At 38.8% G+C, this 27922-nt stretch overlaps 1 protein-coding gene across 1 annotated transcript in view; it reads left to right on the top strand.

Moving 5' to 3' along the window:
* The window catches only part of LOC134205468 (pre-mRNA-splicing factor ATP-dependent RNA helicase PRP16), a 75142-nt gene that overhangs the window by 21615 nt on the left and 25605 nt on the right, over positions 1 to 27922 (top strand). The gene's annotated exons all lie outside the window — the stretch shown is intronic.

Here is a 27922-nt window from a genome sequence, read left to right as displayed (position 1 = left end):
CGGATAATTATCACGAAAAGTATCTTTGTTAAGCTTTCTATAATCTACACATTTGTTAAGCCTTCTATAATCTACAGCCTGATATCTCCATCTTTCTTCGGAATGATAACTTTTGGACTTGCAAGAGGAGAATCGCTTTCTCTTATTATTCGAGACTTCAACAGATCATTTATTTTAAGATCAACTTTTGCTTTATCGTTTTATGAAAGTCTTCTGGGCTTGAAATGAAATAAGAGTGCTCCATATTTTAAAATTATATAATTATAATCAATTTGTGGTCTCGCATGTCGTACCTATTTAAAATAATATTTATTAATAATAATCTGTAAATTTTCCAAATGATCGTTACCAATATATTTTCCAGATTTTTTTGAAAATAGATGAAACTCACAGTCTTAATTACTTTGTTCTTTTATACAATATGTGCGCTTTCAAAAACCGGTGCTTTAAAAATTTTAATCCAACCATTTTCTATGATTGTGCGCATTCCGGGCTGCATAATAACATTTCTACCAATAATAACGTCATATGAGAATTTTAATACATTATCTACTAAACAACCCAAAATATTTAGCCCGGTTCCTCCTATACCCTTGTATGAGATTCTACTTTTATATTCATATATCTTGCTTTTCTTTGACACCAAGGCGTATCAGACAAACGCGGCTACCTGTGTCGAACAATGCTCTAAATGTAACGTTCAAATTTAAAAAGTGTATGTCTACCAGTCCGCTGTCTACTAAGTTTTGTCATCTTGGTATTTTTTTACGATTCCAATCTTGCAGTGCCGCTCCATATGTCCATGCCTTGGGTAGACCAAACGATTGCCATCCTCATAGATACGTGCATTCTTTTTACGACAGTTGGCTGCAATATGACCCGGAGATTTACAGTTGAAGCACGTTAGGTTCTTGAAATCCGATGGAAGCCTTATTGACGAGAATGCTTGAAGAACTGTAATGGCTGACGAAAATCCTGACATCTTAGCAAAATTTTTCAATTGTGTGTTTGGAATTCCTTCAATAATGTATTTGACTAACTCAATGATGAAGCAAGAATTCTTTTAGCGATGTAGTAGTCTTGAAATGTTTTGTAACTTTTCCATCTTTGAAGCTCCAGTTTTCCCGCAATGTTATTGTACTCTTGGTAACAGAAAACGTTACTTCCAGAAGGTTAAGAAATTCGGATAGATTCATGGCGAAGCGATTTGGATACGACACCATCCATCTCTGGGCATTCCCTCGTAAATAATGAAAAACGAACAACTTCAGTACTTGCAGTTTCAATGTGAAATTGATTTTTCAAGTATTCTACAGAGTTGATAAATTGCTCCACATTTTCATCTTCATTTCCAGAAAAATATGGAAGAAATTCGCATATTTCACTCAGTTTCAAGCCAATACTTGATATTCTGGTTTTATTTAATACATCTGGACATGCGAATCTTGATGCTTGCTCTCCAGTCATGTTTTCAAAACAAAAGCTAGACCTTGAACTCCGCTAATCGGATTGGTTTTCTACTACCGGAAGAGGAAAAATATTTCCGAAATCCTACATTGAAATATTCGACAGCTGTTCAGAGACATTTGAGTTGAGTATCCCACTTCTGATATGTAGCCAGCAGAAATAATACACGTCTTATTTGTTTGACGGTTTATTCAGAATTATCTTACATATTGTCTGTCATGTCACAACTGTAAATGTCTAATGTCAATCTTCTTCTTCTTCTTCTTCTTCTTCTTCTTCTTGGCATTACATTCCCACACTGGGACAGAGCCGCCTCGCAGCTTAGTTCATTAAGCGCTTCCACAGTTATTAATTGCGAGGTTTCTAAGCCAAGTTACCATTTTTGCATTCGTATATCATGAGGCTAACATGATGATACTTTTATGCCAAGGGAAGTCGAGACAATTTCCAATCCGAAAATTGCCTAGACCGGCACCGGGAATCGAACCCAGCCACCCTCAGCATGGTCTTGCTTTGTAGCCGCGCGTCTTACAGCACGGCTAAGGAGGGCCCTAAGGAGGGTCTAATGTCAATGACTACTGTGATTTATGTATAAGTGTAATATTAGGGCATCTTTAGTAGAGTTATAAATTGTATGGGAGTTAGGAAATGAAATTGAAACTGTAAAAATGCCATCTTCAACAGTCGTTTTTAAAAATTCGAACAGTTTCGTCAGAAAAATTATAACTGGAATACTGCTCAGTTGTATTTTTGTACGAATTTGCAACAGAATTTACTCGAGTTATATTTTGTTCAAAACAAAAGAAGTCACTTCATCAGCTTAAAAAAAAATCAGTTTCATCGACATCACAGCAGTTTGACATATTAATTGGCCTCAGATTATTATGTTTTTGTTTTTCGATATAAAACATGTGTCGTTTATAACTGCTACAGTTTGACAGTTGTAAAATCTTTAATTCGAAGAAGAAGTGTAACTACAACTATAACATTACTAAAGATGCCCTTAGTAGTTTATATCACCTATCAATTACTACAGTATTGTAAATATTTTCTATCAAACAGATTTGAAATTTGTAAAAAATATGTCTAGCAAAGTTCATCTGGTGGGAATGGACTGTCTTGTGACGGAAAAAATAATTAGGAATTTTACAATTAGGCGCCGCTAGGGTGTTTGCAATAACAAAACATAAAGAACATGGGCTTCATAAAAAATAATCGAATATTTAAAGCCCCGCTTGTAATATTCTTGCATGTGTGAAATATTGCTTGAGATCCTTCGTACATACACCCAAGTTGTATTCGGCAAAATTGTTCAAGATGTCCAGGACTGCACAGCGGTGCCCAGTGTAATAAGCACTTCTTCCAAGAGGTGGCACTAGTGAGCAGTTATATTTGAGTAGATTGTTCCATGTGAGATCTGACGCATGTTGATGCGTAGTATTTTTGGTATCATCAATGTTGTGCTAGAGTCTACCAAAAGTTTTCTTTGTATTCAACCTTCTCCTTCATCGCGTTCACAGAATGTTTTCGGATCCAAGAAAACCTTGGAGTTAAGGCCTTTGGGTCTACACGTGTATCCAAAGATCAACTAATTTGTAATACAAAGGTTAAAATGCGATCTCAGAATATGTTCTTCGTCATCCTAGAAATTCCTATAGTTAAGGCCTTTGAATCTACACATGTTACCAGAAAGAAACAACTTGAGTCAACTACCACAACATTTATGTGTGCCAAAAATACTACGCTTCGAAATACATCAGATCTCACATGGGCGCGTTAGAGCTCGGTGGTCTAGTGACTACCGTTTCTGTCTTATAAGCAGGAGGTCGTGGGTTCAATCCCAGGCACGTCTCTTTCCTACTTTCTAATTCTATTTTTTTGAGTTTCACGTTATGCCAAAACGATTCCTACTGTATATAACCTCCCACATTAACAATTCCAAAACCTCCCGTGGCACCTATGAGAGATATTAGAGTTCTCTGCATCCTTACAGTTTCATGGATATTATTCCACGTCGCCAGATCCGCTGGATATTGAAACACATCGGTTACTTCGTGAATTCGTAACGCTGGAAATTCCGCCCGCAATTTTGTAACTAATCCGAGTCAATGTTCTGGTCAATGTTCATGGACATAATACTAGAAACGCGGAAGAAATAAGAACACCTTATTTTTTGCATGGTGCTTCACAAAAATCATTGTTTTATAAAGGAATAAATGTTTTCAATTCGATGCCTGCACACATCAAGCGAGCAAGTACACTATCATAGTTCAATAGACTTTGCATTTCACACGTGAAAGCTGTTTTTGAAACAGCTATTTATTTAAGTTTTTATTATTGACTAATTGTGTATCTTGACGAAGTTTGTGCTAACGGATATTTTTGTTTGGACGAATGTAAATGATTTGTTATTTCATAAGGGCGCTTATAGACTATATTGTTCGCCTCGATGATGATGATGGTATTTTATTTGTTGATGTGTTTTAACTTTTATTCTTTATGTGTAGTCTACGAAAGTTTGAAAATCGCGCGCGTAATACAGGTATAAATGACTTTTTGTATTTATCACTACAATTTGAAATATTTGAAACTGTTTGAAAGATACTACAGAAAAGTAGGGAGCTCTCAGATAGAACGCGATTTTCTCGAAACTTTTGGTATCTACACAAGTTTTGAATGTTGTCGAGCTTTGTACAGTAAATTGATTGGTACTAACGAGAATGGTTTGAGTACGCGCTTCCTGACGAAACTTTTGGCATCATGCGAGAGGTATCACAAGTTTTGTATTTGTATCGGACTCGCTGTATCACTGATGATGCTTGCGAACATCTGCAGTAGAACTAAACGGTTCTTTTTACTTTTTTATATTTTCTGCTGGAAAGCGATGATAATTTGTATTGTTGTTTATATCTGTGACAATAATCGGATCGTTTATTGTTTTGCAAAATCTGATTAAATTGATCACAATTAAATATCTCTAGCTCAAACCTTTGTATGGGTATGTGGCGGGACCATCATCATCATCATCATGGTCAGAAGGACCATTACATCTTTAACGTCCGAGAAATGCCGTTCGTCGATCACCACGTGGTCTTTTTTTACAAGAGGGAATGGATTTACGCATTTCGTCCAGTCTGGTGACTAGCCATACCAACTAAACTCACATTGGGATCCGTCATCGTTATAGTCCATCAATGACACTCGGAAGATGATCAGCCGACTCTAACATGGGGAACAGACCTTTTTGTGAGCCGCTCTTAACGTGGAGAACAGACGCTCGATCGGATGTTCACCTTTGGAGAGGAGGCTCCCACGCCGTTAGTTTCAGATTTAAAGCAGCGACCTATTACAAAAAAATTGTTCACATTTTTTATGGGGCGCCCTTTAATTCGTTTCTATTTGATGCCCTGATGCTCTGGACAAAATTTAAACCAAATCGGTCATCGTTTTGGTGGTGCTAAACTCGTTATATGCAAAAATGTATGCAGAAACATTCTAAAACAGTGATTTTCAGAAAAATATATTAAGCTCTTTTTAGTGGAATGTATAAAACCGTCTAAGACGAATTAAGTACTGTCCATTTAATTCCACCAGTTAATTAACTGGTGGAATTAAATGGACAGTACTTAATTCGTCTTAGAGTGATTTTCAGTTAGACGGCACAATTTACGATGAAAAACTATGATACTCATTCAGTAAAGTTTTTAATACAGAATGTTATGCTGAAAACCGCGAAAAGATTAGTGTTTGCCCGGTGCAGTTATTAGTTTTTCGCTAAAGTGGGGTTTGAGCAAATTTTGTTTCTTTTACCTTTGAAAAGAAATAAATTCATCCAAACAACACTCCAGGTAAAATGCTAATCTGCCGTTCTACGCATGCTTGTACCAAATTCAAAAAACGACAAATGAGAAAATGGCATTTGAAATTAAACACTAATTTTCATTGCTGGCGTATAACTATAATGAAATATACGATTATTACATCACAGAGCCATTCAGAAGACTTTATTTTATTGAAATCATTCTTATTTTTTACTCACAAATAGAATTTGCGACAACGATATTGAAAATAGTTTGGCGGGACAGTTATGCCGAGAAATAGAGCACTTGTTTTATGGTTTCTACGCATATCAGCCCCGTTCAATGCATGATTTCGTGAATGACTACTGCGATTGACATATGTCTCCACATGCTTTATCTATGGAAGTGAACCTGCCACGTGGTTGAAGTGATTATGTCGCTTAGAATGAGTATTGTACAAATTGCCCCTATTAAACCAGTGCAACAGGCGTAGATTGCAAGATCTAAACAGAAAATGCTTTTTCAATGTGTGTTGTTCCATAAAATAACAGAATCCGCCATAATGATGAATTTAATCACCGCGAGACAATTATGCGTAGAAATTAAGCAATGGGACAAATAGACTTGATGTTGTTTTCAATGATTTTCCGAACAAAGTTCGAAATCTGTTAGAGTTTTCTAAAAGTATACATAAAAATAGACTGCTCTATGGTGAAAAGTCAAAATCCACAAAAACTAACATGGGACAACTATGCGTAGAAGGGCAGAATATCTTTGCCTAATAAGTTCTAATCTTCTCGCGGTTTTCAGCGTTTGATTAACAAATTACTTCCATGACAACGAAACGACAATGTTTGAGTTAGCAAAGGCAATATAGGATTTGTCATATTGCTATTTAAAAAAAATCGTTTTCAGATTGAACAATGGACAACTATTAATCGGCACCCTTTGATACGCAAGAAAGGGGGAAAGACAGTCGATAATCATTAATCGAAACCTATGAATGCTGAATGGGTGAAATATTATAAGCCAATATCAAATTGAATTATTATTATGCAATTAATATACAATTAATTTGAAATTCGTCTTGGTCATATATATTTTTTTCTTTTCAATCCGGTCGTAAATCAAAGTAATAATCACTTCTTAGATCCCTTCCATAACAGTAGCATTTGCAGCTGTGCCAAAAAATCCTGTTATCCTTTTTTACGCTCTGTGCAATATGTGCGAATGTATTTTCAAAGCAAAATGCTGAAACATATTTTCTGTTTTGCTTTTACCTGTATTTAGGCCAGAACACATTTATGTTTGTTCTGATTTATCGTCTACCTAGGGCTTATATCATACGATCACTGATAGTCAGTAAATTTGAAGCTCAACCACCGTTTGGTAAAGGAAAAAGTTTAAATCCTTTATTTTTGAGGGACTTTAATTCGACCCCTCACTGTTTCGGCTAGCGTAGTAGCAGTTGTAGCCGTTGTACCAGTCAGTGGGAGCACATGGTGCAGAATGGGCCTTTAATCTTGGGCGCGCGCGTTCTGATTCCACTGAATGGAGCGCTCGAGCGTCCCTTTTGATCTCTGCTCTGGGTGACGAATGATGGTGTGTGCGGCCGGTACACGGTGAGGTGTATCTTCATTATAGTTGGTCGAAAATGTATAGTTTGAAAACTTTTCAATGCATAAAAATAATATTGAAATTTTTGCTTGTGATTTTGAATGTTTTGGATGTTTTGATTTACGTTATGAACAGTGCATTAGCATTAGTCGCATTGCATATCAACAATATAGTCCAAGGAGTGTCATCATTTCAAATATACCATTTTTTTAGAATCGCTTATCTCTTTTAAATTGGATAATATTGATAATATAATATAATCGGATAACATTGCATAATCGACACCTCTTACATGCTTTTTGTACACAACAATGACATTTTTCTTTATTCACAATTGTATATAAAGGGATTTTAAAGATAGTATGTGAAGAACAACAAATGGAAAAAACAATAATTTGTTTTTTTTTCAGTATGACCCTGATTTTCATAAGAAAAGTAAATTAAATAATCAGAGCGCGATTGATCGTGTTTCTGCTCGGTACGCCAAAAGTTTGACTTCTACTTTGTGCAGCAGACGAGTAGATTAATCAAGTAAACAATCCGGCATTGTTTTGCTTTGTGCGGTCGAAAAATAGTTTGTTAGAATTATATTTTGGAAGAAACAAAAACTGGCACAATCGCATCACTTATCACTCAAAGTGAATTAAGATCCGACGATGCCTACCAACTAACTTATATTCATTCCTGTGTGTTTTGTTGGAATGCAGGGGTAAACACGGTTTTCAAAAAGCAAAAAACCAACTACTAATATTCCTTCCATCTTCCTAACTGACTACAAGACTGAAGAATTCCGAGCCTCTTCAAGGGAAGCTTCCGAGCCTCTTCAAGGAAGGCTTCTGATCATCTTGAAAGGACGCTTCCAAGCCAAGAATTTCAAGCCTCTTAAAGGGAAGCTTACGAGCCTCTTAAAAATAGGCTTACGAGTTCTTATGAATGGAAGATTACGAGCCTCTTGAAAGGAGACTTCCGTCCCTTTTGAAGGGAGGCTTCTGGTCCTCTTGAAAGGCGACATTTGAGCTCTTGAAACCGGGCTTCAGAGCCTCTTGGAAAAGGGCATTCGGGACTCTTCAAAGCGTCTTTCGAGCCACTCAAAATGAGGCTTCTGAGTATCTACCTCTTGAAAGGCGGAGGAGGATTCTGAGCTTTAAAAAGAGGCTTCTGAACCTCTTGAAAGTATGCTTTCAAGCCTCTTGAAATAAGAATTTCGAGCCTTTTAAAGGGAAGCTTCCGAGCCTCTTGAAAGTAGGCTTCCAAGCCACTTGAAGAGAGGCGTCCGAGACTCTTGAAGGGCGGCTTTCAAGCCACTTAAAATAAGGCTTCTGAGCATCTTGAAAGGAAACCTCTTAGCAATTTGATAGTAGGCTTCCAAACCTCTTGAAAGCAGGCTTCCGAGCCTTTTGATAGGCTACAGAGCCTCTTGAAAAGAGGCTTCCGAGCCACTTTGAAAGGAGGCTTCCGAATTTCTATAAAGGAATATTCGAGCTGCTTGTATGAAGGCTTCCGAGAAGCGTAGAAGGATGCTTCCAATTCTCTGGCAACGAAGCAACTGAGCGTTTCGAAAAAAAGCCTTCATGCCCATCAAATGGTGGCTTCCGTACCTTCAGATTTTAGATTTTATATTTTATAATTTGTTTCATTCAGCGTTTTGTTCTTTTGATCGTTTGTCGCACAGCCCTTTTATATATTGTGCTAGATTTGGAGGGCAGAATTCAATGGGCTTTGATGTACTAATCGCCAGGTACAAGACAAAGTTCTGAAATAAAAAAATTATACAATTGACTTTTCCCCTCAAAAATTGTATCTCAGTCGATTCTTGTTTAGAATTTTAAAAATACTTAGAGGCATCAACAAATATGGGTTTTTTAGGAAAATTCACCTTAAGTAAAGTAAAGAATCGATTGAGCAAATAAAAAAAAATGATGGGAAACACAATTATCAAAACTTTTCAATAAGTATTGATTGGAATTGTCATACATCGGCCATTACGCTTTATTCTTCGAGGTACCCCCCGGGGCCAGCGAAGGTACCCCCAGGGGTACATATGCCTCAGGTTGAGAACCGCTGGTCTAAACTAAAAGTCCGAGTAAAATTCTTTCAACAAACGTTTGTCCAGTTAGTGATCGAAACATCGTGCAACTGACGAACAACAATTGACCGAACGATGTCTCTACTTCGATTTAACTTTGCGAACCCATGTTCGATTCCCATTCATTCTTCGCCGCCACATATCGTTCTCTTGCACACCGCCAAAGATGGTCCTAAGCACACGTCTTTTGAATACGTCAATTGCTCGCATGGTCCAAGTTTCATGTCCGTAGAAGACTTTTGGTCTAATGAGCGTACCGACTGTTACAATCGGCTCTCCACATGACACCTTCTAGTGCAATATTGAACAACAAGAACGAAAGTCTATCACCTTGTTGTAATTTTTGGCGGGATTCGTACGAAATGAAATCATCACACAATTTGTTACACAGGCTTTTGCGGGAAGCGTTGTGCTTCTGATAGAACTTGCGTGTTTTTTTTTTAACATAGCGATGCTGTTCCTTCTCCTCCAAGCGGCGTTTCTCCTGCAGGAAGAGGCGGGTCTGCTGCCTCCCTTTCCCGCCAATAGGTTGTGGCAGCACCACGATTATTTTAATTTGAAGTTGTACAAAGACTTATTCATTATTGATCTACCCCTTGCATATAGACCACTCATGTGGAGGGTAATTTTTTGAATTCGTTCATCCGTGTACGTTGAGTCGCATAATTCATAAGTTCATGAATTCACGAGGTTCATTAGCCGTAGTCTCGGGTTGGGAAGCTAGATGGCAGAGGCTCCAAATGTTGGGCGACGATTAAACTTGCATCCTCAATAAATGAAAAGTCGGCCGGATAGAGAGTTTTCTACGTTTCGCAGAATAATCAACTTTATTCATTTCCGTGCAACCTCCGGCGACAGAGAACTGAATTCTCGCGCCTTGATCTGAGGATCCTTGAATTTGACTCTTTCACTTCGATCTGGTCAGTGGAAGAGGCGAAAGCGGTCCAAGTTTATGTCTGCGCCGTGGTGTGAAGTTCAGGTGTGGACTTAGAAAAACGTGAAGATTTTCACTTTCAGTTAGGCAGGTAAATTATAAAGCATAATGTGTAGAATTAGTGTACAGTGGCGCGTACGTTTACTTTGAAAGCTAAAAGGAATTGTGGTGTGACATAAATGTGCAATACGAGTAGGTCATAACCGTCGTGCAATAATGGCATGGTTTCAACAGATTGGTAGCAAGTGTTGTGAGGCCCGTCACACCACAACCCCCGTCATCGACCGCATTCGACCCCACTCGCCAGCTTAGAGGCATTCCTTGGAGGTTCACGTGGCCGGCCGGATAGATCTGCGTACACCATTTTTCCGCGCCCTAGGCAGGGGGAGAACAATAGATCGGCGGAATAACCGGGTGGAATCGACTATGCGAACCATCTTCGTCTCGGATGCAAAAGAGAGTATCCGAAAAAAAAGTTTTCCGGAACCGGATTCGAACCGGCGATCCCAGAGCGTGCGGGCGCACACGAAACCACTACGTCACCGAAGAGAGACAGAAATCATACCGCGTCGTTTGGGACGACCAATGCCATTCCCGTCGTGAAGAACAATGGTGCAGTACCCATGAGCCAGCTCTAGCGTTTTTTCCGGAGTCCGCAGCAGGAAAAGGACCGCTTGCTGAACGTGGCGAAGGCCAATCATTATACGCCGAGGTCCTATGAAGTAAAATAGCCTAACCGTGAGTACATTGTTACCGACTTCGCGTTACCAATGGTAATGACTACTATTTAGAATGTTAATTAAATTATGTGGCAGCAAACGCTAGATTCAATAAAGTTTAATTTGCACACTTGTTGAACAAAAAAGTCTTTTTGCACTACTTTCTTACGCACACTGTAATACGATAGTTCCCGATGAGAGAAGGGAGAGAGAAATGAGAGGCGACCGATTAGGATGTTAATGAGAGAATAGGTGGAAAGAAGATAGCTTCGGCGATATACGGGGAGTAGCTTGAGATCCGTGGAGTCGGAAAGACGTTGCTCCGTATAAGCGCTGTAGAGTTGTTGCAGTGTCTCCCAAAAACGCTCTGGAGGATTGTGATCCGTAAAAGTGTGCCCGGACATATACGTCTCCTTACGTCGCCCCATCTACCAGCTCCACCAGCATTCGAGAGATTCGGGAGTGGCTACTACTATCCGGATCGTGGAAACAGTTTAAACGAACGGTGGCGAGCCCCGTGCTGGTGGCCAACAAGCTCCATTTCGTCATTGTTGAGCCACACGTGGCGGGTGAGTAGTATCCACAGTCATGGCGGTGAGGGCCTGGAGAGGACCGCTGGGCTTGCCCCGCTCTCTTGGCCCAATATCCTATGCGATACTACCCCGTCGACGAGCACGCGGGACGTCATCTAGCTCCCGGAAGCCCGATAAAGTGCCAATGAACGTCACTCACACCCATGAAGTGCGAAAGACGCCCTCTTGTATCCAGGAACCCAAGACATGTTCAATAAGGAAGTCATCATTCGCAAGGAAACTAGCTGAACCACCTCACCCCGCTGTCCGCAAACGCGGGTTGTTAATCGGCGCCAATATGATCTGTCGCTCTCGCCCATCAAGCGGCAAGTAATACGTAAAACATCTCTCATTCTCGTTCAATGTGGTTTAATGAACCCACCCCGCCCCCTCTTTAGAATTATGTAATAAATATTGTATAAGTCCATCTCTTGTGTTTGTCGCCACATAACGAAAGATCTCGTAATTTTGTCTTTATGTATTCTTCCCTTGGTACGTTCAAGTTGGTAAAGGTAAGTTACTCTCAGTAAGTTGACGCCGTCCCTGAGAGGCAGATAACGACGGAGCTAGCCGTAAGTCTCAACATGGATGTAAACTTTTTCCCAAGCACTTGGTGATAATTTGCCCCTAGCCTGAGTTAAACCGCCGTTCATTCAGCTCTACCGTTCGTTCGACCATTCCTCGGTAGTCAGCAAAGTTTAAATTGCACATCCCCAATGTTCACTATTATAAAATGAATGATTTTCCGCGTGTTAGCTAGAACAAGGGGAAAAATAAGAATAGGCTTACGAATGCATAAATATAGTAGAAGAATAAAGAATATTGTTAAATAAACCAGTGCCCTTTTTTGTATCCTATGATTGAAAACACTGCGTCGAAAAAGTATCTGGACAGTTTCTGAGAAAGGAATACTGATGAGGTAAAGGTAGAACATCCTTCACGTTTTCGCGTCGTTTTTTTATATGTTGGATGTTGGCCCTAAAATTAATTATGGATTGTCTTCTATTTGAACGAGATCGTTCGAAGTGTTTTAGGGTCAACTGTCCGGTGATGATAGCGGCCGCGAAGGCAATAGTGACGTCGTCGGCGGACAACAGTTTCCGAACACCGACGTTTTTTTTTGAGAGGGCTTCCAGTCGTGGCTCCTTTGCCAGCCAACTCGTCCACATCTCATCTTTTGGGAAATTTGAACGCTTGATTCCCGTGAGGGTCTCACTGGTCGGGCAACTCACAAACGTGGTATATGGTCTCCTTCGGGAGTGGAGCTTAGGCCATTTTTATCTATTTCGGAGAACTCGTTAGGCTGACGGATCGCAAGCTGAAGAACCGGGGAGTGTGTCTGCAATGGCAGGACAATAGTTTTAACACGTAGCATGTATGAGCTGTGTCAGTCTGTGGAAACGATGTGGAATAGTCGGATAGTACCAGAAAAGACATGTTCAATCCTCGGTTCAACCTAACCCGGGGGTGTGGGGAGCAATACATCATCGATGTCATCCTCAACGCGAAGCACCAAGCCTGGATAACGACTGTATGAACTAAAACGGCACCATCCTTCAACAAGACCTGGGCGAAGGGCACTACATAATATAGAATCTGGATGCTGCCTTCCTGTTGAGCCGATCCGGGGTTCATGTAGTCCTTGACATCTTCCTCAGCAACATGGAGCACAACACTTCCCAGCCACAGCGTAGTGGTGTTGGGTTTTCTTTAAATCGACACCATCTTAACCGACGCAGCTACTATCATAACACCAGGGATCGGATGAGCAGTGCGTGTATGACAACATTAAGTACGAGGAGTGTTCCACGACGCCCGAATACATCGACCGGCAGCTACATTCCATCGAGCAGGTATCAACAACGGTACCGGTCATCCATTAGGCAAGCAATGCGGAATATGAAAAATGAGAAATTCCAACGCACTATTTTGCCTTCTTTGAAGACAGACTGTAAATCGTTTGACCAAAACTATCAAGATCAAAATGGTAGAACACATAAATAATATGTTTTCCTATAAGGTCAGATCTCTGTGATAAGTCGTTCTGGAAATCGACAAGGCAACTATGGGTCGCTTGATAACACCTGTAGAGAAGGTGATCGACAACATCTTACTATGGTTTCTAATGATAAACTACTTCCTCTCCACCTGTGAGTCAGCCAAAGTTATTCTAATCATGAAACCTGGGAAAAACTCTCCCTCTTCTTCTCCTTCGTCTTCTTCATCCCATACTGGGACATTCCCGCCTCGCAGCTTAATGGTCATTTAGCAATTCCACAGCTATTAACTGCGAAGTTTCTAAGCCAAGGTATTATTTTTGCATTCGTACATCATGGGGCTAACACGTGATACTTTTATGCTTAGGGAAGTCAAGATAATTTTCGATCGATACATTTCCTAGATCAAGAATTGAACCCAGCTACCTTCAGCTTGATGTTGCTTTAAAGCCGCGCATCTTATCGCACGACTAAAAAAGGTCCTTGAGAGGATTCTAAATTCCCATAAATACTATCGACTCGATTATGCTATCCCATAAAGGCATCAGCCTTCTTTCATCAACTTTGCATGAAAAAAAAAACAAAAGCTGACAGAGAAGCCGAGAAGTGGCGACTAGGAAATGATCGTTGCCCCGAGACTGAACAAAGGTCGACGATCCCCTAAGAGTTTTCGCTATCGTCACGCCACACCCGTCAATAGACCGTGGCCGCAGTTTTGAAGGTGATGGCTCTAGACTCTAGCATGGTCCACAGGTTGTCCCGCTTGTTAGAGATTAACTATTATCCGATGTGTCACGTGGGGCATCGATCAACAAAGGGACCCGCCATTTCACTGAGAACGTCTGTTTGTTTTGGACCCTTGACCCATTGAAGTTTGTGACGGAAAGCTTATTGGTAAACGCCGGTCAGTTGAAGCTTACCCTGGAATCTTGCACGTGAACCGCCTTTCCGCTAATCGCCGGCTCGCTGGAGCTTACTCTGGTAGTCTGTTCGTTAACCGCCGGGTCACTATCCTTCGGCCCGGAATGGTAATGGGAACACCGGCCAACCAGTCCCAGAACGCCTGTATACATCTGGCCATTTGTTGCATGTCTGCTACTACTCGTCTGGGGAACACCTTTCCACCAGTTTCTCTTTACCCTGATTGGACTACGAAAAACAGCACACGAAACTTATCAGCTATTCTTGATGAGCTGGTATGAGATGTACCAGCAGGTACAAATTTGCATCATTTTGTCATGCGTCCTAACGATTTTTATTCGGGCGTTCCTTACCATTTATCTATCCCTTGTAGTTAGGAAAAACAATTTACATGTAAATTTCTCTGTTTCGAGCCAATTATTGGTGGGGTTACTTTTCCTTCATTCTCCATCAAATTAGGGAAACCATGGAGATAGCGCGTCTTCTGTTTTATTCTCGAGATCTGTCTTCAGATCTGTAAGAGCGCCATCGGTCATCGATTTGCGTCGCAACATTAACCATCGTCAGATGCTACTGATAAGCTTTTAGTAGAATATTACAGTAACCACGTAGTAATGAAGGTTTAAACCGATCAAACAACCGTCGGCTCAAACACAAATTTTGGCGGTCTACTGTCTCAAATAAATGATCAATTGGCATTGTTCTCCAATAACACTGAGAAACACGCTCATCAAGCTTACAAGGTGACGTATGCGTAAGCAAAACATAAAGTTTTTAATAATATTTAGTAAGCGGAACAATATCGAGATCAATATCGTCTAGTAAGACCTGAACGAAGCATATTGCACTATTAATACCGCCTGCAGCTAAATCCAAGAACTCGGAACTAGTGGTGTCTGAAATTGGTTTCTCGGTAAAGCTATGACTATCCATTGATATACTCAGCATGATTTTATCCGTCTATGAAATGTTGATTCTAAGCCATTGTTGAATCGATTGGTGTATGAATAAATCATTTTTGAAGTAGGTAAACATATCTTTTTCTGCACTCAATGATGCATGAAGACAAAAACAACTTTTTTAGTTGATGATAGCTAGGTAAGCAGTATTTACGGAAGACACGCTTTTGAAAAGGCAATTTACCGATAAGATTAACTTAGCTAGCTGCTTCGTGATGCACTCGTGAACAAAATTAAATAAAACAAAAGGAAGCATGTTCATCAAATAAAAAATTTTGTCCAGCTAGATGAGGCTAAAGCCTGCCTGTGATCCATCAGTGCACTTACTGTTCTGTGGCCATGGTGGACGAAATTCACATGCACATTACTCCAGCATACGGTGGCAGAGAGTGGTTAGTCAGTCGGGGTTAGTTCAGTTGACTGTCCGCATGTCGCATCCATCGAGGGAGCTCCCACCATCCAGACCATTCATTTGCGTCGCATCGTCCGTCCGGCCAGGGTGGTGTGCGGTATTGTGTGCAGTGCATAGTAGAAAAAAAACACACATAAATGCTCATATACAGAGACCGCGTTGAGTCAGCAACGAGTTCGTCCGGGTCGCGAGGGGAAACGTATATGCGTCTGGATTCGACCGTCTCCTAGCAAGCGGGCTAATGTGTGATGATTGTGACGAGCGCGCGCAGCTCAGTTCGTTGCGGTCGGTTATCATGTGAAGAAGGCACACTACGGAGTGCTGCCTGCCTCTCGAGTAGTAGTAACTACAGTTAGTGCATTGTTTCTCCCTTGTACAAAGTTTCACAACAAAAAGTGCCATATAGAGTATCGGAGAACTCTGATCCTTGCTCGATTTCTGATGAGTTTCGCGGCCTAACCAAAGATAAATCTGCAATCATGGTGGTATATACGTACAGTATATCAATATTTGCGACCGTCAGTGCCGTATTCGTTTTCGTGTTCGGAATAATAGGTAATATTCGAAGAAATTGGAAATGTGTGCTAAGGAGTGGTGTGTCATGTAAGCGATACTGTGATATTACTATCAATTGACTGATAAGGAAGCGAAGCCCTCCATCCAGTCAATGTTGACACAACGGAGCGATGAAGAAATGTGACTGTTCGCATGTGACCGTTTAACGGAAAATGCAAGAAGAAACGTATTTCAAAACAGAGTGTTCATTGTTATCAGGTCAACAAATAATTTTGGAAATGGAATGATATCCCGAATAGGATCCCAGGACAGCTGCGCTGGTGTCTGGGGAAGAACGGATTTTCAGTTCCCAAGACAGCCAACGGACGGGCGTTTGAAGAAGACTGCGCCAGCTGATGCGCGGTGTTGTACTGCCTCTCTACGGAGCAAAGAGCATCTCATTACCGATCGTGTAAACATAAACACGCCGCCTGAATTGCAAATCTTACCGATATAATGAAATGGACCATATCGTAATGTTTATTTACGACCAAGTTGAAAGCATGGATCGGTATCGTATAAATTGTGGGATGTGACGTATGTACGTTTTGTGCCAATGGACCTGTGGATTTTTTCGCACTCGTTGAATAACCGTTTAATGTTGATTCACTTTAGTACGTGATTAAGAAATACTGATAGCTGAGGTTTCGCGGAACTAATCGAGTGCAAAATTTTGTGGAATAATTGTGTGCAGCAATCGAAAATCAGATTTCAGACTACTTCTCGATACTCCCATCCCGGATACACAGAATTGTGCGGTCTTGGAACATTATCTTAGCACGTGAAGATGGTAGGGATAATTAAGAGCAGCACATATTTTGAATCCAAAGAATATTTTTCGCAGATTTATACGAGCTAAGTATTGGACTTCAGGTAAAAATAATGCTGTCATTAACTACTGCGTTGTAAGATGTATTCCATATTTCGAAATCGAAAATAACTGGATTGACTCCAGAAAATACGTCAACTATCATGCGAACTAGAGGCCTCCTATACAGACTTTAATGTCAAAGTAATTTACGCTACGACAAATGTTTAACCTTCCGGGACTCGCACTGTTGTAAAAGTACAACACAATGAGTGATAGATATCTTCTCAGTCAGTTGACCAATCTGCACCAAACCACCTCGAATTACTCATAAAATTATCAACTTATCAATTGAGAAGATATCAAAAGTGATTTGATAGAAGGATCGGCTAAATATAACTAAACAAAAGGCTCTGGTGCACGGATAAGTATGATCAATAGTCAATTATTCATTATTTTTTCAACAATTCATCCTAAAGTGGCGCGATTTTTTTCTATATCATTCCTGACAATTATCTGGGAGTTAATCCGCAATTGTCACTCCACGGCGTGTTCAGTAGAACAATATTATCACAAAAAATAAGCATGGCTAAAATTTCAACTACGTGAAAATATAGCTTCTTATCTTTCATTTCCTGGGTATTTTAAAAAAAATCTACCGGGGGGTCCCGAACAACTTTTTTTTTCCTTTCCAAATGGAACCTGCATTCTAATCTAATACCAGCTGCCAGTCACGAGTCCTTCACGAGTTGACTCGTCATTTAATTTTTTAACTATTTTTCATGAATTAAATGCAAGGAATGAATATTCTTCATGTTCTTTTATTTTGAACCTAATTTAGAAGGCTCAAATATGGAAAAGCATGACGGAGCCAAAATTATTAAGTTCAACATTTAATATTTTTAACAGTGTTCGTTTAGTTCCAATTTTTTACTTTTTGGATTTAAATGAAAATTAGCGAAATTCGTAGAAATTATTCCAGATAATTGAGAAAGTTCAAATTGATTGTTTGAGCTCAAAAAACGACAGGATTCCGACATTCAAGACATAACGATTTCTGAAAACCTAATGATTTTTTATAACATTTCCAAGATAATATAAAACTATTTTAACCTACCGAGATAAGCATGCCAAGACCATGCTGCAGGTGGGTGAGTTGTATTCCCGGTTCGGTCTAGGAAATGTTTACATTTCCTCGGCATTTCTATGTGGGATGGTTTTATAAAGATATTTTTGGTTTTGAAAGTAAGGAATACATTTTATTCTAAGGAGTTTTTATAAATATTAACGGGGCTTAATAATTAGTAAAGCTTTTCTAAATTACGTTTCTGATCATTGTTGAGCTAGATTTTTTCCACTAGATAGATGAATAAAAGTAAAGCTCATCGATTACTTCAAAGTCTGGTGGTTGTACCAAGAGTCATGAAAATAAGTGTCTTTTTAGAAGAAGATGCATTTGATGCATAGGGCAGGAGATTGATTTTCGTTTACTGGTTAACTTTTCTGAACTCTTAGGCAACTTAGATTTTATTAGAGTCATCCCTTCAGCACGATTTTTGCAAACATGTCACTTTTTGTTGAAATCAGAAGAGATTTTATTTTAAACTAAAAGCTAGATATTTACTTCCATTTTTGCCTTTATTGTGCACTTAGCATGACTCATTTTTGCGCTCATCTGTTTACCGTATATCAATAGGACAGGGCCAAAGGTGCTGGTTGAAAGAGATGGCGCCACAACATTTGTAGTAAAATGAATTTTCTTGTATGGACAAATCACCCGTTCTCACTAACTACGCATCACAGCGATATGTGACCTAGGTAGAAAAGCTACAAATTTTTTTCTGATTTTTTATGCCCTTATTGCATTTTGCAACTTTAAATAATAAATGAGATCTGATCACCGCTCCATACTAAACTCAAGCGGTTTACTACAAATTTCTTTATGACTGCTCTCCACCTAGAGTGTACAAAAGTAACATTAAAAACTTACGCCAGTCAACAACAGTTGTCACTCTAGGTATTAAGGATTTCTATGAGCATGTTGGATAGTTTTTAGTGATAAATTGAAGTTACACAATCAAAAATACGACAGAAAAAAAAGTGAAAAAAGTGAATTATGTGTATCTACATTACTTCTCCTTCTTCGTTTTGGCATTACATTCCCCACTAAGATATTGCCGCCTCACAGTTGAGTGTTCAATCAGTACTTCCACAGTTATTACCATTTTTTTACCATCAAATTTACCACCAAAGTTTCAATTTTGGTATATATTTGGGAAAGAATTGGGTGTATATGTGCATAAGATGACGATGCAGAGCACAATCTTCATCCAAGCCTTTCTTAGCTGTTTGCAGGGAATAACATAAATATATCGAGTTCGGCTTCGTCATGCACTTTGACGCTTGAGCTCCAACAAACTATTAATTTAGACTATAACTTGGTAATTTCGGTACTCCTGAGTTTATATACGATTTTTGGAATAAAAAAATCCAGGAATCTCATTTTAAATGGGACGCGATAAATAATAATCGTTGGTCTTCCAACTACAAAGATCCGTTTCAGGGAGAAAAAAAAGTTGTTCGAGACCCCTCGGTAGATTTTTTTCAAATAGTCACGAAATGAAAGCTTCAGAGCTATATTTTCACGTAGTGGAAGTTTTGGCGATGCTCATTTTTTTTGTCATAAAGGTCCCCCATACACACGCCGTGACTCATCTATGACCGTAAGTGGCTACCAGACTGCTATCCGGAGAAACCGTAACGTCCGTAAAAATGGTCATTTTGTAAGGTTCGTTCTAGAGTAGTGTTATTTTTTCTAAACCCTCTCTGTCGCAGGAGGCCACCAGATGGCCATCCGGAAAATCCGGAAAGTCTGTAAAAATGGTCATTTCGTAAAGTTTGTCATAGAGCAGCGATTTTTTTTCTAAACCATATTTGACGGTGATCTTAGAGTTAATTTGCAGTTCTCACTTGTCTGCGACCGCAGGTGGCCACCAGACGGCCAGCAGAAGATCGTCGTAGAGAAGCGCAATTTTATTTTAACCATTTCTGTCGGTGTTCTTAGAGTTAATTGATAGTTCTTTCAACAATGATCGCAGGCATGCCACCAGATTCAAAACAATTTCTATGGGCTTGCAATATTGTGCCTTGCAGCAAAATGACAACTTTTGTGATCATTTTCCAAGGGTCTCATAGATGTGGAAAATTTATCCACAGTACAAATAGCATGTGCTATCAAAGCATTCATCGCCACAATCCACCACGTGGCGGCCGAATTTTCAAAAATATTGAAGTAGCTTTTTTCTGGAGGTATGTTTTTCTTAGGCGACTATCTGGCGCTCATTTTTTGTTGCGATTATAAATAATTTTTTTATGACCGATACAGTACTTTCACACTAGAAGCTTTTAGATGCATCTGACAGTTCGCAACGGCGATTGCTTGGATGCAGAAAAAAAATTTCCTCTTTGCAAATCCTGATTGCTAGAACATGCGAAATTTAGAGGAAAATAAAAAGTAGGAGAATGGAATGGGCCTGATTGAATCCTCGGCATTCTGCGAATGAGGCGGACACGATTGCCATATGACTACTAAGCCAGATCAACCTGGTAGTTTCATATACACTATTAACCACACGACCATGGAGCCCAACAATTTTTGTTTGAATAGGAATTTACGAAAACTATTTTCAGAACAATTTAAACATTCTTTTGCTATCCGTCGAGTGTTCTGAAAAGAGTTTTGAGAATTTTCTCCTTCATAGCAAATTGGCATACGGATCAGTGCCAACTATTGGGAAATTTTCCAGTCTTAGTCCTTTATTCAGGTAGAACTTAGATGGCTGAAGGGTTTGCTTTTCGCGTTTCTGCCCAACCCAACTAACAATTTCAGCTGAATAAGCCAGTTTTTCAGCTGAAGAAGACTTAATAAACGCTTTCCTCTCCTCCAATGTCTGTTGGGAACAATATCTGCCGAGTACAGTGCATTTTCCAGAAGCATCCTGGCCAGGTTGAACCCCAGTACTGCCGTAATCTGGAAAAGTGACATAACAGCCATTTTACAACACGCATGTTTTCCATTTTTCTGTTAAAGAGCTCGATGAGTAGTACTCGTTAACACCATTTTTGGAAAATGGCGTATACGTACTTTTTCAGATTACGGCAGAGTAGGTCAATTTGGATATGACTCAAAAGCTACGGCATCTGGTTTGGAGGCTGAAAAATTGAAATATCGTTGACGCTTCTTTTTCGTCATCGGGTCGCCTACAATTTTTTGTTTGAACAGGAATTTACGAAACCTATTTTCAGAAGAATTTAAACATGTGGACAGTGCACTTTGATAAGGGTCTAGCTTAAGAAACGGACTGTGATACTCAGTTTGCAAGATGCACACCCTAGTAACATTTTGGTTTTATACCGGTTTTATAACACTCTTGTAGAGTGAATTACGGTCTTCAAGAACCTTATAAAACTTAAAATGTTACTTGGGCATCCTTCCGCTAATTGGCTGCCACACAATCACATGTTGGCGCATCTTGCACTATGAAATAAAGTTTTCTTGCAGCGCCACGACATCGAAGTTGCGGTGATGTAATTCATCGCAGATTATCCTTTCGCATACTAGCGACTCGCAACTCCATGTTCCAATCTTCCAATCATGATCCGTCGTATTATGTCTGTTAAGTGTCCCACACAACACTAGGATTTGAGCGTGCGCTTTGAGCTGCACATGGTCGCTTTGGTGGAGCCTGCTTGTGGATACATGCAGCTTTTTATAGAGCCCACTGTCAAACCCCATTACGTCCTAGGCAAGCCTCACAACTCGGAGTGCCTTGGGTATAGTCCCTGCTGCACCCGCTGATTTACCTTGATACCTTGGGCTGAATTCGATGGCGTTTAGGAGAACTGCGAACATCTCGTATTCCAAGAAATTAATTAGTGGCTTATTCAGAATTAACAAAAAACAATATAATATAAAATTAATACATTTCTGATTCATTTGCATGCTCTCATACACAAAACCTTCCCAGGGTTTCGGATATCTGGGTCTTTAGAGTATAGACAAATGTGACCAACGATATTTTTTTTCAAAATCAATCATGCTGTGTATACTTAAACACTAACTTTTTGTTGCTGGATTCCAGCAAATTTTTGCTGTTTTTTTGTGCTGTAAATCCAGCAATTTTTTCAGTAAAAATAAATTATTTCAGCAAAATTATTTTTGGCATATGACAACTCTTATGCTGGAAGTTCAGCAAAACAGTCTTTCAGAATATGACAGTTCTGTTGCTGGAAATTCAGCGAAGCACAATTCCGATTACTGTCAACCAGCAAAGTAGCATCCTGAAATATGACAGCTGTTGAGCAATTGAATTTAAATTATTGATAAATCGACAATTTAGTTGAAGGCATTTTTGCTGGTTTTCAGCTATTCATTTTAAAGAAGTCCTGGTAATTATGAAATATTTCTTCAGGGGATCAAGAGCTATAGTTAGCATGATATGTATCTTTTTATTCTTTTTTAAATATTAAAATAGGGTTACGGGATATAATGTTAGGCCTGGATGCAACGTTGGCTCATCACGCAAATTAATCAATAATTCAGCAATAATACATCGTTTTGTAGAGAGATATTTATCAATGCTTCTTTAAAAAAGTGTATCAAGCCGAGTTTATTTATATTACGCAAGATTCATGAACTTCTTCAACTAATAATTTGGAAAATGTGCCGGAAATAAAGTCCATTTCGTACGATACTATTGATGGATTAAATAATATATTGTGAACAATTATTGTTGTTTTTGACTACTTGGCGTAATAACCAAAAGTAAGAAAGCCGTTTGGTGGCATAATTTCGGTTAGATCTTCAATATATGAATATTTGTGCTCAACCACAGCATAATAGGCTAAGGTTTGAGCCATATACCCTACCATTCCTCTAGAATACGTTCAACATTGTCTTTTGGCTAAAATGACAAGAAAAGAGCTTTAATCATACACACAAGGGAGTTTCGTTGTATATTTAATATTTACCGTCTGGGATGGCCTTCGATCAAAGTTTGGAAAGTAGCTCGGGAAAACTTATATTCATCAAACCAATCATCCTGTCAAGGTTTCCAATCTTTTGAAGACCTTTGTTTACTAATTTTGCTTCACGTGTTGGGCTCTTCTCTTTATAACGAGAAGCAAGAGATTGCCTGTTAAAAATATTACATCAGTAGAAATCTTTTGGAAAAAGGCAATAGTTATTACTTACAAATTTTAAATGGTGGATGCAGGCGATTGCACTTGTCTATAAATTTGGCTTGCAAAGCGTTCCAAACTTCATCATTCTCGTTAGCGGTTGGAAATATTCCTCAGAACGAGGAAAACACTTGATTTGTGAACAATTAAAACCCTTTCAAATTCAGTTTGACAGATCGATCTAATAAGCGAGATGCCGACATGTTTACGACACGTTTTACTGATTTTCGGCTAATATAAAAATCCATTTACTGGTTTTCAGTAATTTCTAAAATTAAGCACTAAGTGACAGCTGAAATAAAATTGCTGATTATTTTTTAGTATTTTGTTTTGCCGTATTTCAGTAAACAATCAAAAGAAGTGCTGTATTCCAGCAATCCATTGAATGTTTTGATGTTGCATGAAGAAGAAGAAGAAGCAGAAAGATTATAATCGAAAAAATCTACACCATAACGAAACCATACGAAGAAGTTTTTAAAACTCTTCTCAAAAATTCTAGAAGCAATTTAATTAAAAACGGTATAAGCAGTACGGGGTTGGACTTTTTTTCTACTGTATAATGAACACAATATTTTTATTCGGAATTTTATTTTGTGATATTACACTTAATACACAGTAGAAGAAAAGTCCAACCCCGTACTGCTTACTGTTTTTAAGGTCACTCCTGACAGAATTCAAGTTTCAAAATGCTCGCGTATTCAGGGGCACACCACTCGATACGGAGGCGGCGGACAACTGTCATTTTTGTTGATACAGCGTCGCAGCATGCGTAAAAAAAATAAAAATGACAGTGGTGCGTTGCTTCCGTATCGAGTGTTGTGCCCCCGAAAACGCGAGCACTTTGAAACTTGAATTCGGTCAGGAGTGACCTTAATTAAACTGCTTTTAGAATTTTTGAGAAGAGTTTTAAAAGCTTCTTCGTATGGTTTGCCGTGGAGATTTTTTCGATTATCATCTTTCTGCTTCTTCCTCTTCATGCAACATCAAAGCGCCAATAGAGTGGATAATTTCAGCAGATTTCGATGCGGCATGTTGCATTCGACAGGGGATATTGTTACATTATCTATCTTTGATTGTTGTTGGAGTTGGTGGCCACGATCTGGTGTTTCGACTATTAAGATTTTAGGGACTAACCGGCCATCCAAACAACCAAAACCATTCAGGTTACATATCAATGGTCACGAAATCAATGGTAATAGGTTTTCTGATATTTATATTAGTCACATCCAGGTACGATCCGGATCTGTTTTTAAGTACGTGGTCAGATGATCGATCTCCCTAGAAGTGTTTTGTTTTCTTTTAGATGAAAAGTTCTGTGTTGCCTTTTTTCTATGTTAACCGTTTTAAAAGTTGATGATGACCCAAGAAGCTTAGACATGCTGAAGATGTATTTTTCTGTTGTTTTTAGTCTTCTTTTTTACTGGAACGTGGTATGTTTTTAACTTTTTGTTCATACATGTCTGAATACATTGGTGTATGTCTCGTCTCATGTCGCAAGCAATATTTACCACATGAGCGGACGCGTCGTGCACGGAGTTGCTTACGTGCATTTTGAACCCTTTCGCCCTTACGCTATTGAGTTAATATTTTGAGAATAGTGTTGATGTCCTGATGAAAAATAAAACACAAAAAACGAATATAATATGTCCTTAATAATGAGATTTTAGCCCTAAACAGGTTCATCTCGATTAACATAACTGGGAAATCAATAAGTTTCCAATGTCTCACGCATAAGCCCCCTATTTGCCTTTTTCGATAGACCCTTATTCTTGCAATGGTTGCTGAAGTTTGTTTTTCTGATGATATCCATGATATTTTCAAATCTCGGTGAAATTCCATAAGCTGAAATATCGGCTAAATTGACGCATGGTTACGGCGCCTCCTTTAAGTGTTGCATTTGTTTTCAACTGGGATATTAGTAGAAATTCATGAACCAAGCATTGTGCCGTGTGGATCTCGGTTGAAAAAATAAAAAAAAAATATTGCAGATCTCCTGATCGTAAAGAAAATAAATTAAAATACTAAAAATCATCAGATAAAAAAGCACTCGTCTTTCTGCTCTCCAAAGCCAAAAATATGTTTAAGAATCAAGATCAAACTAGTATCGAAAAGCATTTTTGCGGCTCCGTAACGCTTCACGACAAATGAGCTTTTCAAATAAACAATTGAAGCAAAAAAACGCCCTATAGGGCATCCGCAAAGAGTCTGAAGCCGTCTTCGGGAGCAAACTGTTCGCTACGTTTACTCATATGAGTACATGGTGATATCGAGCGCGAAGAGAGAGGTTTAAAAAAGCCTATTCGAACAAAAAAATGATCTCAATTTCTCGTGAGCTATTTATGGATGGCCGCTACGAGTTGTACGAAACACCAAAATTTGCAGTTTCCCACCAATTCGTAACATTTTTTGCATGGGAACTCATTTTTTAGTATGGACAGTTATCAAATGATACACCCCGTTACATCCCCAATTTTGTTACATTATTCACGTACAAACCGTAATATACTAAAAAGATTTTTTTCTCTATTTCTGGGCCAGCATCAACTGTAGGTATGCATACAACGAAAGCCGGTTATCCCTCATTTCAGTAAAACACTGAATACGCGTAACGCGACACCAAATTTTTGTACCTAGTGTAACTTCGTGAAAAATGCTCCGATTTTGGATATTGAAACATGAAAAGAAAGCTCTTGACGAGTACTAAGAGAATCCGAAGTATTATATTTCCAATGTGTGTACTTTTTGTGCAGTATCAATTTTGAGACTATTTTCGTAACGCGACACCATTTCAATGTCACTGTTTTCAAAGTACAAAAATTTTAAGAAAACAAAAATTTTCGAAGCAATAGGTACAATTGGCTCACTAAAAGGCCATCATAAACTCTACTTTATCATGCATTAACCAAAACATTCGAACCCAAATAGGTGCGATGAAGCACATTTGTAAATATTAGAATAGGAAGTCTTTTTTTCATACTAAAAGTCTACTATTTTGATTGGCTATTAAAATATGTCCCCAAACTAATTTTCAGTGAAACAAATGTTTTTCTTATAATTCAATATACATTTTCGTGTCCTGAAGATATTGGCCCCTCATTTTCAGTTTAAAATTTTGGTCCCTTGGAGTAGAAGTTCGTCATTGTCGGAATGTCATTCAAGTTCATATTATTGATCAACATCTAAAACTTTTCAAAATCTGATCAATTGAAAATTACAAAAAAATAATCAAAGTACCCTGTCTAAAGGTGATCTTGGGCACTAGAGGTTTAACTAAAACTAGCGATTAGATTTGTACCGTATTTCGCGTATTCGCGATGAGTTGAATATATGTTTAGTGAGATGGAAAAGAGAACAGTTCCCCTACAATAAATTTTAAGACAAATTTAAGAACAAAAATGATAGTAATTGATTAACATTTACCAAACCCGATACTTTTCCTATCCCATTGTCCGATCACATCGAATAGAGATGTTGACCGTTCGTTGAAACCAGATTGCTGGGACTCGTTGTCATGGCATCACAAAGTATCCCCATTTGAGAGTTCATTCGAAGCTGTTGATCCAGTCCAGGATGTACTCTATCGGTCACATCATAGACCTTCTACAAACCTATTAAACGATGTATTAACTTCAATTTGTTTACACTCGCGACCTGCACCAGCAGCTGAAACCAGATAGAACAGAAATAGCCGATCGGCGGCGGATCGGAGGGTCAGTAGTACAGCGAATCTGCCCAGCATGTCTGTAGAGTTGAATTTTGCAAAAACGAATAAAATCAGTGGGAACCGGCATTGCACCCTAGTGAGTACGTACCGATTCGTACATTTTCCTCCACGATCACATTGTGATAAGTGGTTTTTCATCTGCGTACGCTCACATCACTGCGCTGCTCCCCGAATCAAGTGGCTAACCGTTTTCTATGCTTCCATTCCGGTCACACACGTCCTAGCCGTTGCGTCGTGGCCCGGATAAAAATTTACAGTACCTTGTATGGTTTAAGCCATTAGAATACTATAGATTGTATGGCAAACAATACAATCTTCTGTACATTTATTGTAGATTGTCGACGGTTGAAAAACACATATATTGTACTCACATTAAAGCTACAATAAAACCAAATGTCACCAATACATTCTTTAATATTTTTATTGTTCGCAAGAATTAACAAAAATCTGACCAATTTTCAAAATTATTCTATTTCTTTGATTAGAAAATCATCTTTGAAGTTAATAGTAATATGATTTTTTGAAATATTCATTGTGTTGAAGCAACAATTGAAAACCATAAAATAACAACAACTTTCATTGTTGGGTAGAAAATTACTAATTTTAATTTGTCATATAATATTTAATATCACAGATCATAAAATGTTCGTATTATTGTGGATTTACTTGACCAATGGATTCGAAGGTCGGTTCACTTGCCTATTTTAAACATTCCCTTTTCCAGCAAGGTTTGCCAAACTCAATAAATGTTTGGTAGATTACCTTGTTTTTTGCTCCTTGTCTATCAAAACAGATGTCAAAACATCGGAAAAAGAAAGAGAAGTCCGAAGGAAACAGCAAAAAGCACGTGTCAGACTTGCCAGTTTTGACAGATTTTACTATGAAGATGGGTGTGAAGGTGAAAACGGCGATTTCAACGACCGTTCAAGGAGCGACTATTTCGAACGGTCGGGTCCAATAGGGAAATCCACGTACAATATAACAATAAAAATAAAAAAAAATCAAAAATTTCAAATAAAATTTTTACTCGAAGGAAACTAGTTCCATTTCAGCGTGTAATTCTCAGCGTGTAATGTTTTGTTTTGCTGTTGGTGAAAATCGAAAGAAAACA

The sequence above is a fragment of the Armigeres subalbatus genome, chromosome 1, assembly GCF_024139115.2.
Source record: "Armigeres subalbatus isolate Guangzhou_Male chromosome 1, GZ_Asu_2, whole genome shotgun sequence".
Classification (NCBI taxonomy): Eukaryota; Metazoa; Arthropoda; class Insecta; order Diptera; family Culicidae; genus Armigeres; species Armigeres subalbatus.
This window is presented reverse-complemented; position numbering and strand designations above follow the sequence as displayed.